At 41.5% G+C, this 12,396-nt stretch overlaps 1 pseudogene; it reads right to left on the bottom strand.

Annotated features, from left to right (window-relative positions):
* Positions 1–9,399: 9,399 nt before the first annotated feature.
* On the bottom strand, positions 9,400–9,877 carry LOC109382873 (eukaryotic translation initiation factor 1 pseudogene; annotated as a pseudogene).
* Positions 9,878–12,396: the final 2,519 nt, after the last annotated feature.

Genomic DNA, 12,396 nt, shown 5'->3' with positions numbered 1-12,396 from the left:
TGCTTTTCCAGGACCCCTCAGCTCCAAGTCAAGTAGTTGCTTCAATCTAGTTGTGGAGGGCGCAGCTCCTTGGCCCATGTGGGAATCGAACTGGCAACCTTGGTGTTATGAGCCTGTTCTCTAACCGAGCTAACCAGCTGCCTCCAGAGATTTGCTTTTAATCTACAGAAGGATTGGAAGATGATGTTGAGAAAATCCCCCAGAGCAGAGAGTACAAGGAGATGGAAAATAGGAGAGAAAAGAGAAGAAAATTAGAAGTCTGGTCCAGGAAGTCCAATATCCAAACAACCGGAGTTCTAGAAAGAAGAAACCGTGAACAGAACTCTTGTTGTATAATAAGATTCAGCATGAATTCCACAAGTCGCATGGTGTGGGTTAAAGAATAGACTTTAATGAGGAAAGGTCAGGGTCAACAAGAGAAGGCCCATGATCCCCATGAAGCCATTTGCCCCTGGAGAGGTGTGCTGGGACCAGGCAGTCTACTGTATGTGAGGTGTGAGTTTGTGTTCCATGGGAGGGACTCCCATACCCGGGGGGGCGTCCTTCTTTTTGGCAAGCATGAGAACCACCTTATTAATGAAGCATAAGCTTGGACATTGTGCCATCTGGATAATGTGCCAGCCAGAGGTGAGACGTAGGCTGAGACAAATAAGGGGCTTGTCTCTGGTGCAAAATTTCAGGGGCCACCAAAAACTTGGTAATCAAGATAAATTATATTTCAATGCGATATTTTAAAATAAAAATGAATGTATAATTCAATATGACTCAGCATGGTGCCGTTACTGATCCAGTCTTTATTTCAAATTTTGACATTTTGTTCATTATAGATTTTTTTGCATTAATATTGATTTTTTAAAAACATTGCATTAAATATTATTTTTCTCGATTACTGAGATTTGAGTGTCCTCTTAAATTTTGCATCCAGGCACCCAAGCCTCAGCCCCTTTGCCATGGTTTATTGTGTTGTCTGGGAAAGCCAGCTGCCAGCACCCGAGTGAAGGAGACCCCGGTTCTGCTGGCAATGAGTTCGAGTTGCAGCCCTGCCCACTGGGAGAAGGAGACAGGAGGGAAGCTCCAAGTTCTTACTGTCTCATTGTCTAGACTACCCAGAAGAAGCACTTTTGGACAATCATTGCTCACTGAAGCAGTAGTCAGATAGAAAAGGGTTGAAATAACCTAAATGACCATCAATAGAAACTCATTTTTAAAAAGGATTTCTATGAATCTGTGAAAGAGAATACACAAGATATAAAAGGTAGGGGGGAAAAACAAGATATAGAGCAATTCACATAGTATGTCTCCATGTGAATTTATAAGACATGATATAAGGTATTAATAACAATTCAGGGCCTTCTATGTGCCAGACATTTAACCACCATTAATACTCTCTGAAGCAGGTACGATTATTATCCCCACTTTACAGATAAGGAAACTAAGATCCAAAGAAAGTAAGTAACCCTTCTTGCAATTGGAAGAGTCAGGATTCAGACACACAGATAAATATTTCTGTGCATTCATAAATAGTTTATGGAAAGATATAACCCAAACCGTTAATGGTGGTTACCTCTACACAATGAGATTGAGAGCCTAAAGTCTTTTAGATTGTTTGAACTTTCTTTTTACAGTTTGGGTTGCCAGATAAAATACAGGACACCCACTTAGTTGGAATTTCAGAGAAAGAACAAATTGATTGTTAGTATAAGTACATCCCATGCAATATTTGGGACATACACACAAAAAAATTGTTGTTTCTCTGAAATTCAAATTTAACTGGGTATTTGTATTTGCTAGATCCGACAACCTACTTACAGTGAGCCTTCATTTGGCAAAGCCAGCAGCGCCCTTGGTCCTGCACAATGAAATATCAATTCTCCAGCAATGTGCCATAAATCTGATAAAGCAGAATTTCAACAGGTGGCCTAATTCAGATAGCGAAGTTACTTGTTTCAATTACCACATATTAATTAGGGATAATTCAGAAACAACTGTGCCAAAAGTTCTGCCTTCCTTTATCTTCTGATTGAAAATGACTGTTGTCAACCACAAGAAAATTCAGGGTCCTCTATGACACAGTTTGGCTCTATCTCAGGCACTTAAGAGTATTCACCATGAACCAGGCAGAGGCTTTTGTTCTTCAAGCGCCCTACGACGAAAAATCAGGCATAGATATTAATGGGCATATGGGTCCCTGGAGACAGCAATCCCCAATCCGGGTATTGCATCGGAATTTGTCCAGGGTCTGAGCCGCACGTACACTGCCCCGGAAGCCTTACAGACAGCTGCGTACATGCCGCCATTCCTCGGGGTCCATATCACAGCTCAGAATAGGGGTCTCCTTGACCGATGGAGGCTGCAGCCTCTTTGGGGTTCCTGAGGGAAGGGAAGGAATTGGCCTCAGGCTTCCAGTCCTGAGGATGCTGAACACCACACTCGCTTTTCACGTCAGTTACCAGCTCCTTTCTGAACGCTAAACAACAAAGGGACGTCAAGTACTTCTGCGTCCCAAGCTGTGCAACGGGAATCGGTGGTGTTCAAACGAATGCAAGCTCCATTGTTACAGAAGAGGAACCCCCGAGATAGGAAAACTCAGCCCCACAGATATTCGTCCCTCCTCCTGGTGCTGCGAAGGCCAGCCCTGGGCAAGAGCGCCCCCTGCAGACACCCAGCACCATGGCCGAGGAAGCGCTGTCTTTTTACTCCGAGCTGCTGCTAGGTGTGCGGATGGCTCTGCCATCCTCACTTCTAAACCGGCCTTGTGTGGCCGTCATCTTACACCTATGGGGGGCGGGCGGGGGAGAGGGGAGAGGCGCTACCCCGAGAGGAGAATGAGGTGGGGGGGTCTCATCCCAGGGGGAAGATTAAAGGCAGTACCCACGACATGAACCTGAGCTCTAGAGATAAAACAAGACATTCTCTCATGTATTAAAATTCCTGGGCTGTGATTAATATTTAGACCACTGGCTTGGCTGCTTGATTCAATTGGGGGCAATGCTGACAAAATTAAGCTCCTGGTTCCTCATGTGGATGCCACCAAATCCCGGTGAGGAATCTCCTTGGAAAAAAGCTGTAGATATTCTAACAAGATGAAGGCGGCAGGCAAGTGGACACACGAGTGATCACATGAACAGAGTGATCACCCAGGCAGGGCAAGGGTCCAAGGTATTTAACGACCAACATGTTACTCTCAACAGCCCTGAGAGGTTGGCCTTTCCCTACGTACTGCCGTGCCTGGAGGTAACACTGCACCTTTTGCTGAAAGGTAGATTATATTTCACTGCTGCCCTGCCCATTGAGACCAAAAATACGTCCTCACAATAATTAATGCTTAATTAAATAAAAGTGATCATATTGAACCAACTCTTAGGGAGCTACTTAGAAAGCTGTGCAGAAATATTTCTGATTCCTTAGCATCTGATTTGCAAACACCATTTCACAGCTAATGTGGTTCAAGAATAAGTTTATAATCTAAATATAAAACAGCCTTTCCAACATGCCCATCTCTCCCAAGCAGCAGGTAAGGAAGGATGAAGGAATTGATCCCTCATTTTGTAGGTAAGGAGGTTCATTAGCTCAAGAACATGCATGAGGGGGCCTACAGTCTTATCACAAGTCATCTACTCCCGTGATAGTTGCCCTCTGTCACATACCTCCATGGTGGCAGGACCAAAGGATGAGTAAAAATAATAAGGTATATGTAAGAGTCCTGCCAATAAATAGTCCAAACCCCCAAATACATTTGGTGATGCCACCTATGAAGGGACATGAAAAATATAAAGTTTTGAGTCTGCTTTAATAAAGCACAAGTGAAGGATTGGTGCAGAGTGAGAAAAGAATTATGAGTTGGGAAAAATAATAGCTAAACATGTGAGTCTACAATGAAATTTCCCCCTGCCTTTTGGGTTTTCCACAACGTGGGCGACCAATTTGAAGATAATTCGGTGAGTACACAGAGACGGGAACTTAAGATTTCACAATTCACCAGAAAGATAAAAGTAAAAATAAAAACTTTTAACTAAATGGTAGGTAAATTATGAACATACTATCTGGGAATCAAATATGAAGGAGAGAAGGAGGGAGGCCCAGGGAACTTCCAATATGATCATAAACACAAATTTGATACCCCTAAGTCATGTGAATAGGTCTTTGATTGAATTTTCCTTTTCTAGTATAGCTGCTGTGATGTTGCTTCTCTTCATGATGCTTCTGCTGGTCAAAGACCAGTCCTTGATATATGTGGGGTTATTCCCGCAATTGGGAAGCAACATAGCCTATGGCATCAGGTGGCTCCTCATGCATCAATTGGAAACAGATTGAACACCTAAGAACCTCCCAAACTAGGATGGGATGTAGATAGAGCACAGATACATACTCTAATTAATAACACTTATACAGTTATACAGTAGTTGCAGCTAGAAGACCAAATGAGTGTAAGCTCACTATGGAAGGATCCATCTATTGTAGCCATTGGCAAAAGTAAGTAATAAGTAATGGGTTGAAACAAATGACAACAGTTATTGGTGCATACAAACTCTAGATCAATGAGCACGATTTTTATTTTTTAAGATTTTGTTGGGGAATTGGGGAAGGGGAACGTTGTGTTTCTCCAGGACCCATCAGCTCCAAGTCAAGTTGTTGTCCATCTTAGTTGTGGAGAGCGCAGCTTAGCTCCAAGTCCAGTCACCGCTTTTAATCTAGTTGCAGGAGTGGCGCAGACCACCATCCCATGCGGGAGTCGAAACTGCAACCTTGTTATTAAGAGCATATGCTCTCACCAGCTGAGCCACCTGGCCGCCCATTGACAGCTCAGTGGCAGCTCAGCTCCAGCGCAACTCACTGGCCCATGTGGGAATTGAACAGGCGACCCTGTTGCTCAGAGCTCTATACTAGTGCCCTTTCAGCAGTAAACAATGAACACAGTCATCCCTTCTAGCATACAATGGGTTTACGTTACCAAACTTGCAAGTCTGGGAATTCTGTTCCTGCAGATTCTGAAATTGGGTGCCATATTGGACAACTTCCTTGTAAGCGGGAAAAGATAGGACCATTTTACCATTCAGGTTAAAACTAAGTATCTATGAGAAATAAGACTAGGCTAAGAGGAAAGACCTACAGATATTGATATCAGAGGTTTCCCAATGAAACATCCCAGGCAGATCACCCTACAGCAAATTTCACAATTGACATGCCCTACCCATGCTTTCCAAACATCTCATCAGTTTTATAGTTGCCCACTCTTAAAAATGAGCCAACAACCACAGATTAAAGCCTCTAATGTGAAAAATAGAGATCAAAACTAACTGGGGCCGGCAGAGGGGCGCGTTGGTTAAGAGCTGGTTTGGGATGCCAGAGTTCCCCGGTTTGGATCCCACATATGAGGGCCAGTGATACTGCCCTCTACAGCTAAGATGCTGAACAACAGCTCAACATGGAGCTGGGCTGTCCGTGAGTCGCCAGCGACGGCGTAGGCTGCAGCCCCTGCTGCAGTGGGTCGCCATGGGCTACCGTGTGTAGCCAGCAGCCAGCATGAGCGGACAGCAGCCACCATGAGTGGCCGTCCAGAAGCCGGAGACTGATCTGCCTCACCTGGGAAGAGCGCAATGATGGTGCCAATATGGGCCAGTGAAGCAACGTCCTCCACAACTAGACTGAAGAACAAAAGGACAGCAACTTGTCTGTTCCCATCCCCCAATTCCCCAATAAAAATCTTTAAAAAAAAAACTAACCGAAAAAAAGACCTGATAAATCAGAAACTATAAAGGAGGGAAGTAAACATGAACAACAACAAAACAAAAAAACCACATCTATAATTGAAATCCTCAGAAACAAGCTATTGAAACCATAAAATAAGAACAAGATGTTGTTTTAAAAAGAATAGTCAGTGAATAAAATTACATTCCTGGATATTAAAATTGGAAAGAAGAAATAAAAAATCCATTAAAGGATTGAAGATAACATTCAGGCACTCTCCCAGAAAGAAAAGAGACAAAGAGATGGAAACAGGAGAGAAAAGATAAGAGAAATAGAAGACTAGCCCAGGAATTTTAAAAGAAAATAAAAGAAAAACAAAGGAGAACATTATTTTAAAAAAACTAATTATTTAAAATTTCTCAGACCTAAGGACATGAGTTTTCATATTGAAAGGGCCCACTTGGTGCTCAGCACCAAGATTGGCCCATATTAAATCACATCATTGTGAAATTTCAGAAATCTAGGGCTCAAAAGAAGATCCCCTAGTTTTCCAGGGATAGAAAAACAGGTCAGAAACAAGGAATCAGAAATCAGAATGGCTTTAGATTTCTCAATAAATGTTGGAAGATAGAAGACAGCTGGGATCTGCCTTCAAAATTCTGGAGGAAAGTTATTTCCAACCTTGAATTGTATACTAAGGCAACTTATCAATCAAGTGGGAAAGTAAACTAAAAATAATTTCATAATTGCAAGGTCTCAAAAATTAATGTCTAATGCAGTCTTTCTTAGGAAGCTGCTGCGATATATGCCCCGCCAAAATGAGGGTGAATCTAAGAATGAGAAAGGTAAGAAGACACAGGATCCAGTAAACAGGAACTTCAACACAGAAGGGATGAAAGGAATCTTAAGGATCATGGAGACTGGAAGTTCCAAAGAGAAAGTGGGAAGAGATTTCAAAATGTCTGCTGTGTATCAGGCAGGAGTGGATCCAGGTTTTGTGGGGCCTGAGGCTTATACAATTTGGGAATCCTCTTTAAGAAAATAAAATATAAAATTAGATTTGGGGCCGGGCGAGTGGCTCAGTTGGTTAAGAGCATGAGCAACAGGGTCGCCGGTTCGATTCCCACATGGGCCAGTGAGCTGCGCCAAAGCTGAACTGCTGATGAGCTGCCAACAGGAGGCAGGATGGCTCAGCTGGTGAGACCATGTGCTCCTAACAACAACGGTGACAGTTCAACTCCCACATGGCATGGTGGGCCATGCCCACTTGCAACTAAGATTGAACACAGCATCTTGAGCTGAGCAGCTGCGAGCTGCCAACAGGCGGCTGGATGGCGACTGGACTTGGAGCTGAGCTAGCTGCGCCCTCCACAACTAAGATTGAAAACCAACAACTTGGCTGTTCCCCTTCCCCAATTCCCCAACACTGTTCCCCTTCCCCAACTCCCTAATAAAATTTTTTTTTAAAAAAAATTGGATATGAAAAAATGAATATTTATGTAGAATGAGAAATTATAACAAATTACAAATTTTAAAAAGCTGACAAATACCACAAACATTACAAAATTCAGAAAAATTGATTATTTTTATGCATTACTTGCTTGATCCATTCTCTACAACTTTTTTCCTCTATATTTTTCAGCTGCCTAAGTTTCCTTCCAACAGTTTATTATGAAAATTTTAAAACCTATAGAAAAGTTACAAGAACTTTATCATAAATGCCATATACCTACCACCTAAATTCTACATTTAATATTTTACTATATATACTTTATCCTTTCCTCTACCCATCAATTCATCTTGTTTTCTGATGCATTTCAGACAGAGCAATTTGCAAGTGTCAGTACATTTACTGCCAACTACTTCAACATGCATACTGTTAATGAGAGATCAATAGTTTTTTTTACAATTATTGCCTTTTTAAAATTTTAAATGTAAGGTAAAATATAGTTTTTTGATCACTTCTTCATATTACAACATTTTTGTAATATTTTTCTGTAGAAAGAATAGGGAGATAATTCAGTCTTTTCTTGAGCATGGTTATTCAAATTTTGTTTTTATTATTGAGGGTAGAGACGTATAAAATAAGCAACCTCACATCTACATGGTACTGTTTTGAATACTGCTACAGGTTTAAGCAGAATGCTGATAAATTCTATTGATGCGTTTCCCACCAAAAAAGAAAAACTGTACAGTGCATCTGTAATTGTATGCGTTGCATTATCCAGTATGTTCCTGCTGGGAGAGAACTGAATTGCTGAGAACTGAATCCATCACTTACCTATTTCCTGCATCTGATGAATGGACAAAAAATGTCCACAGACAAGCTTCTGGCTCCTTACATTCAGACCTTGTTTCTCAGTGCCTACTCAATTACTTCTGCAGGTAGGGACCACAGGACATGTTCATATCTTGTTATAACCTCTGACCCTGCACCTTCAGGTTACAACCCAGGGTGAGTTAGCACAGTAGGAAGGAGGAATATCCCTGAAGCAATTCCCACTGGGATGGCCGACGCTGACCTAACTTTATACATATGTGACTGCAAACAACATAAATACTCGTAAATCCAACTAAATCTAAACTGAATGGATTTCCAACTTACTTTGCTTTGGTTGGATCCCAAAACTTCAGTGTGAGAGATAGTGTGACAGAGGGAAAGTTGGATAGGAAAGAGAGAGCGAATTTAACCAATCGTAATTAAAACATCTTACTTTGTCTATTTTACAAAATTCATAATCATGTGGCTACATCACTAATGGAAATGAAGGTTCCTGAAGAGTAAATTTCATTAGCGTCACGGGAAATCCACTGCTGGCTCTCAGTTAACAGGGCAAACAGTCCATTTTGGAGTAGGTCAGAAAATTCCAGGAGACGATTCTTTCTACCAGATAAAATTTATAGACAACTGGGTGTATCTCAGTATAATGAGAGATTTAGCAATTGGTGGAGAATTGGGGCTTGTATAGTCTGATGTGCTCAGAGAGAACTATGAAAATGAAAAATAAGACAGTTATTAACTCCATGGAAAACAAAAAGTTGTTCAGGAAAAGAAAAGTCATCATAATTTACCATATGCCTCAGCTATAAGTAACCTTTATTGGCATAATAACGTAAACTCTGAAAATTTGCCTATCTAAATTACAGTAAAACCATATTAGGAGGATAGAGATGAATAGGGAGAGTGGTATGTGGTGGGGGTAAGGGCTGAAAGAGTGAAATCCTTATCTTTTGTAACAGGGAGTGCATAAATAACCTGTAAAATGGGGGGCGGGGGATCAAGAAGCAATACAAGGAAGCTATTTTTTTTGTTTTGTTTTTTTTAGCTGAGCCATCCTGCCACCTGTTGGCAGCTCAGTGGCTGCTCAGCTTGGGCCAGGACTTGAACCACTGTTGCTCAGAGCTCAAACTCTTGAGTGAACTCTTAACCAACTGAGCCACTCGGCCGGCCCACAAAGAAGCTATTTTGAGATAATGGAAGCAGCTAAAATAATTCAAAGTGATTGCCTCTGAGAAGGCAGAAAAGGAGGGAAGGGACAAAGAACTGCTTTACTTGTTTTCTTTTTCTTTTGTTTCTTTTTTTAAAAACAAATTTGTAGAAATGTGTAACTTAAAATGTACGAGTATGTCTGTGGGATTGATAAAACCTTAGAGCTGGAATGAATCCTTAGATTACAGGATATGAGTGTTTTGTTTGTTTGTTTTTCTCTTTTCAGTTTATTGCATGAAGGAGTTACACTAGTCCAAGTTAAAAGCAGACCCGAAATGGTTACATTATACAAGCTGTGAGGTCTTTAAACTTGTGACAGGGGACAGAAGGGAAATTCTACTCATTGCAAGGAAATCCTCACTTAAGCTTCAGTGAGCCAAAAGCACTTAAAACCCATGAACCTTCCGCTGGTCCTCCTTAGCCAGTCCAATCTCTTGCGCTGGTCACCCTGAAGCTGAATTACTTCTCATCCATATTCTGGAGGTTCAATTACAGTACCATTGCAGGCAAATTTCTTCTTAAAACGCTTTCACTAGTTTCTTTTTATCGTAATCATCAGCGATCCCTTGGACAGTAGTAAGTCTTCCTGCCGTTTCTCTGTTGAATTCTTATATGGATATAATCCTCAGTGCCAGCAGGAAGCAGATCATCACCCTCAGCAAAGGGGTCGAAAGAGTGGAGGTTCTGGATAGCGGACATACTATACGATTCCTTTTCCTCGGTGGAAACAACCTAGGGAAGGCGACGGCAGGAGAAGGCGGGCAGCGGGGACAGAGCGTCGGGAAGCGAGGGGGCTCAAGGGGGAGGCTGCTGAGTCCTCATGAGTGTTTTTTAATTTCTTATTTTTATCAAAATATTCATGGCAAATCATTGGGCAATTTTAGAATATCAGGAACAAAGAGAGAATTCTACAAACTTGCAGAAAAAGAAAACACAAAGGCTCCAGGATCAGAATGGCACTGGATGTGTCAATCTTTAAAATATGCATTTCAGATTGTATGTATCATATTTTTATTCAACATTTCTAGGTATTTGTGCTTGGAGTGGTGGTGGTTTAGGTGATAAAGTTTGTGACTTTCCAGAATAGCTAAACTGTAAAGTCAATAAAGGCACGGACACTGTTGTTTTTTTTCACATGTATTCATGTTCCTAGAACAGTGTCTGAAGCTTATTAGGTACCAGAAACCCACATTGGTTTTTCAAACCTAATAATGCTTCATTTTTTCATGGCTACATAATATTCCATGAATTACATGAATCATAATGTATTTAACCCTATAGATGAACTCATTGGCTCTTTCCAGTGTTCTGTGTGATTAAAATAATACTGAAAGAAATTCCTTGTTCATATAGAATGACAAAATTTTTTTTAAAGTATAGCCAAAGGATAGATTCCTAAAGGGAGTTTACTAGGTCAGAAGGAATGATGTAACTAGTGAAAGGGCCAAAGGAGCAAAGTGAGGTACAGAGTTGACAGGACTATGAAAAAGGCCCATTTGGGTGGCCACCTATCACTCCCAGGCACTCAGAGCCAATTAATTATTTTAGGACCTGTCGAGGAAAAGGGAGACTGGGTTTGGCTTATTAAACATGAGTTTAGTTATTTTAATTATTAAAAAAATAATAAATTAATTTCCCTGGAAATGGTTACATCGGGGGAGCAACATGACATGGAAAGATTATGAGCCTTGCAGTTAGAGCGACTTGAATTCAAATGCCTCTTCTGCTACTAATCTAACTATGTGACTGAATTGATTAGCTATTTCTGCATAGAAAACCAACCTCAAAACTCAGGGGCTTCAAACAACATTTAGTTCACAATTCTGCAGGTCAACGATTTAGGCCAGTACTGGTTTCCCTGGACGCCCTCCAGTGCCTGCAGCTACCCACAGGTCCGCTAGGTGGCTCTGTTTCCAGGAGTTGGCAAGCTGTTAACCTGTGTATCTTTTTCTCCATGTGGTTTCTCATCTCCAGCAGGCTAGCCCAGATTTGTTCTCATGGCAAAAGCAGAGGTGAGAGAGAGAGAGAGAGAGAGAGAGAGAGAGAGAGAGAGAGAGAGAGAGAGAGAGAGAGAGAGAACATCTAGGGATATATGCTTGAAACTGGTATAGTGTCACTTCCACCCGCACTCTAGTCTCTAAAGCAAGTCACAAGGCCAGCCCAGACTCAAAGAACGGGAAAATGGACTCAACTCAAAGACTTGGCAGTCACCTTGCAAAGGGAGTGGGTACAGGAACGCCATTAATTAGGGCCATAAAACTGCAAACAATCTACCACAGTGACAGAGCAAATTACCTTAACTTCATGCCTCTCAGTTTCATCATGTCTTAACTGAAAATAATAACATATATCCGAAAGGGCTTTAGTAAAAAATAGGAATAATATACCTATAACTATTACTAGTGAGCTTTGCATCTATTAGTTTATCTGAAAACTTTTCCCATAAAACCATAGCTTTCTTTTTCTCTTGATTTATTCCAAGTCTGTCCCAGCCTCAGGGCCTTTGTATTTGCTGTTTCCTTTGCATAGAATGCTCTTGTCCCAGATCTTCATGTGACTAGCTCTTTCTTTTCACTCAGGGCTCAGCTCAATTCTCCCATCCTCAGATATGCCTCCCTGACCAACCTATCTAATGCACCTACTCCCCATCTTCACCTTCACCTTCCATAAATTTTCTATTTATTTCCTTTTAACATTTATCAATATTTTAAAAATCATAAAGTATATTCATTTGCTTACTTTTTTATTGCCTATTCCTCCTACTAAAATACAAGCTCCTTGAAAGCAGTAACCTTGCCCATTGTATTCACTGATTTATATCTCCAGTAGTAAGAACTCAGCTGGCACTTGGAGCTCAATAAAATATTTGTTTTTGTTTTTTTATAAGATTTTATTGGGGAGTTGGGAGAGGAGAACAATGTTGGGGAATTGGGAAGGAGAACAGCCAAGTTGTTGTCCTTCAGTCTTAGTTGTGGAGGGCGCAGCAAGATCAGCTCCAAGTCCAGTCGCACCGCTCAGTTCAAGGTGTTGTGTTCAATTAGTTGCGGGTGGGCGTAGCCACCACCCCACGCGGGAATCGGACCAGCAGCTTCGTGGTTAAGAGTGCGCGCTCTAAGGGTCGGCAGAGTGGCTCAGTTGGTTAAGAGCTCGCTCAAGAGTTTGAGCTCTGAGCAACAGCGGTTCGAGTCCAGTCCGAGCTGAGCAGCCGCTGAGCTGCC

Source organism: Hipposideros armiger, unplaced genomic scaffold (genome assembly GCF_001890085.2).
Source record: "Hipposideros armiger isolate ML-2016 unplaced genomic scaffold, ASM189008v1 scaffold_72, whole genome shotgun sequence".
Classification (NCBI taxonomy): Eukaryota; Metazoa; Chordata; class Mammalia; order Chiroptera; family Hipposideridae; genus Hipposideros; species Hipposideros armiger.
Note: the sequence above shows the minus strand (reverse complement) of the source record. Positions and strands in the feature narration are given on the sequence as shown.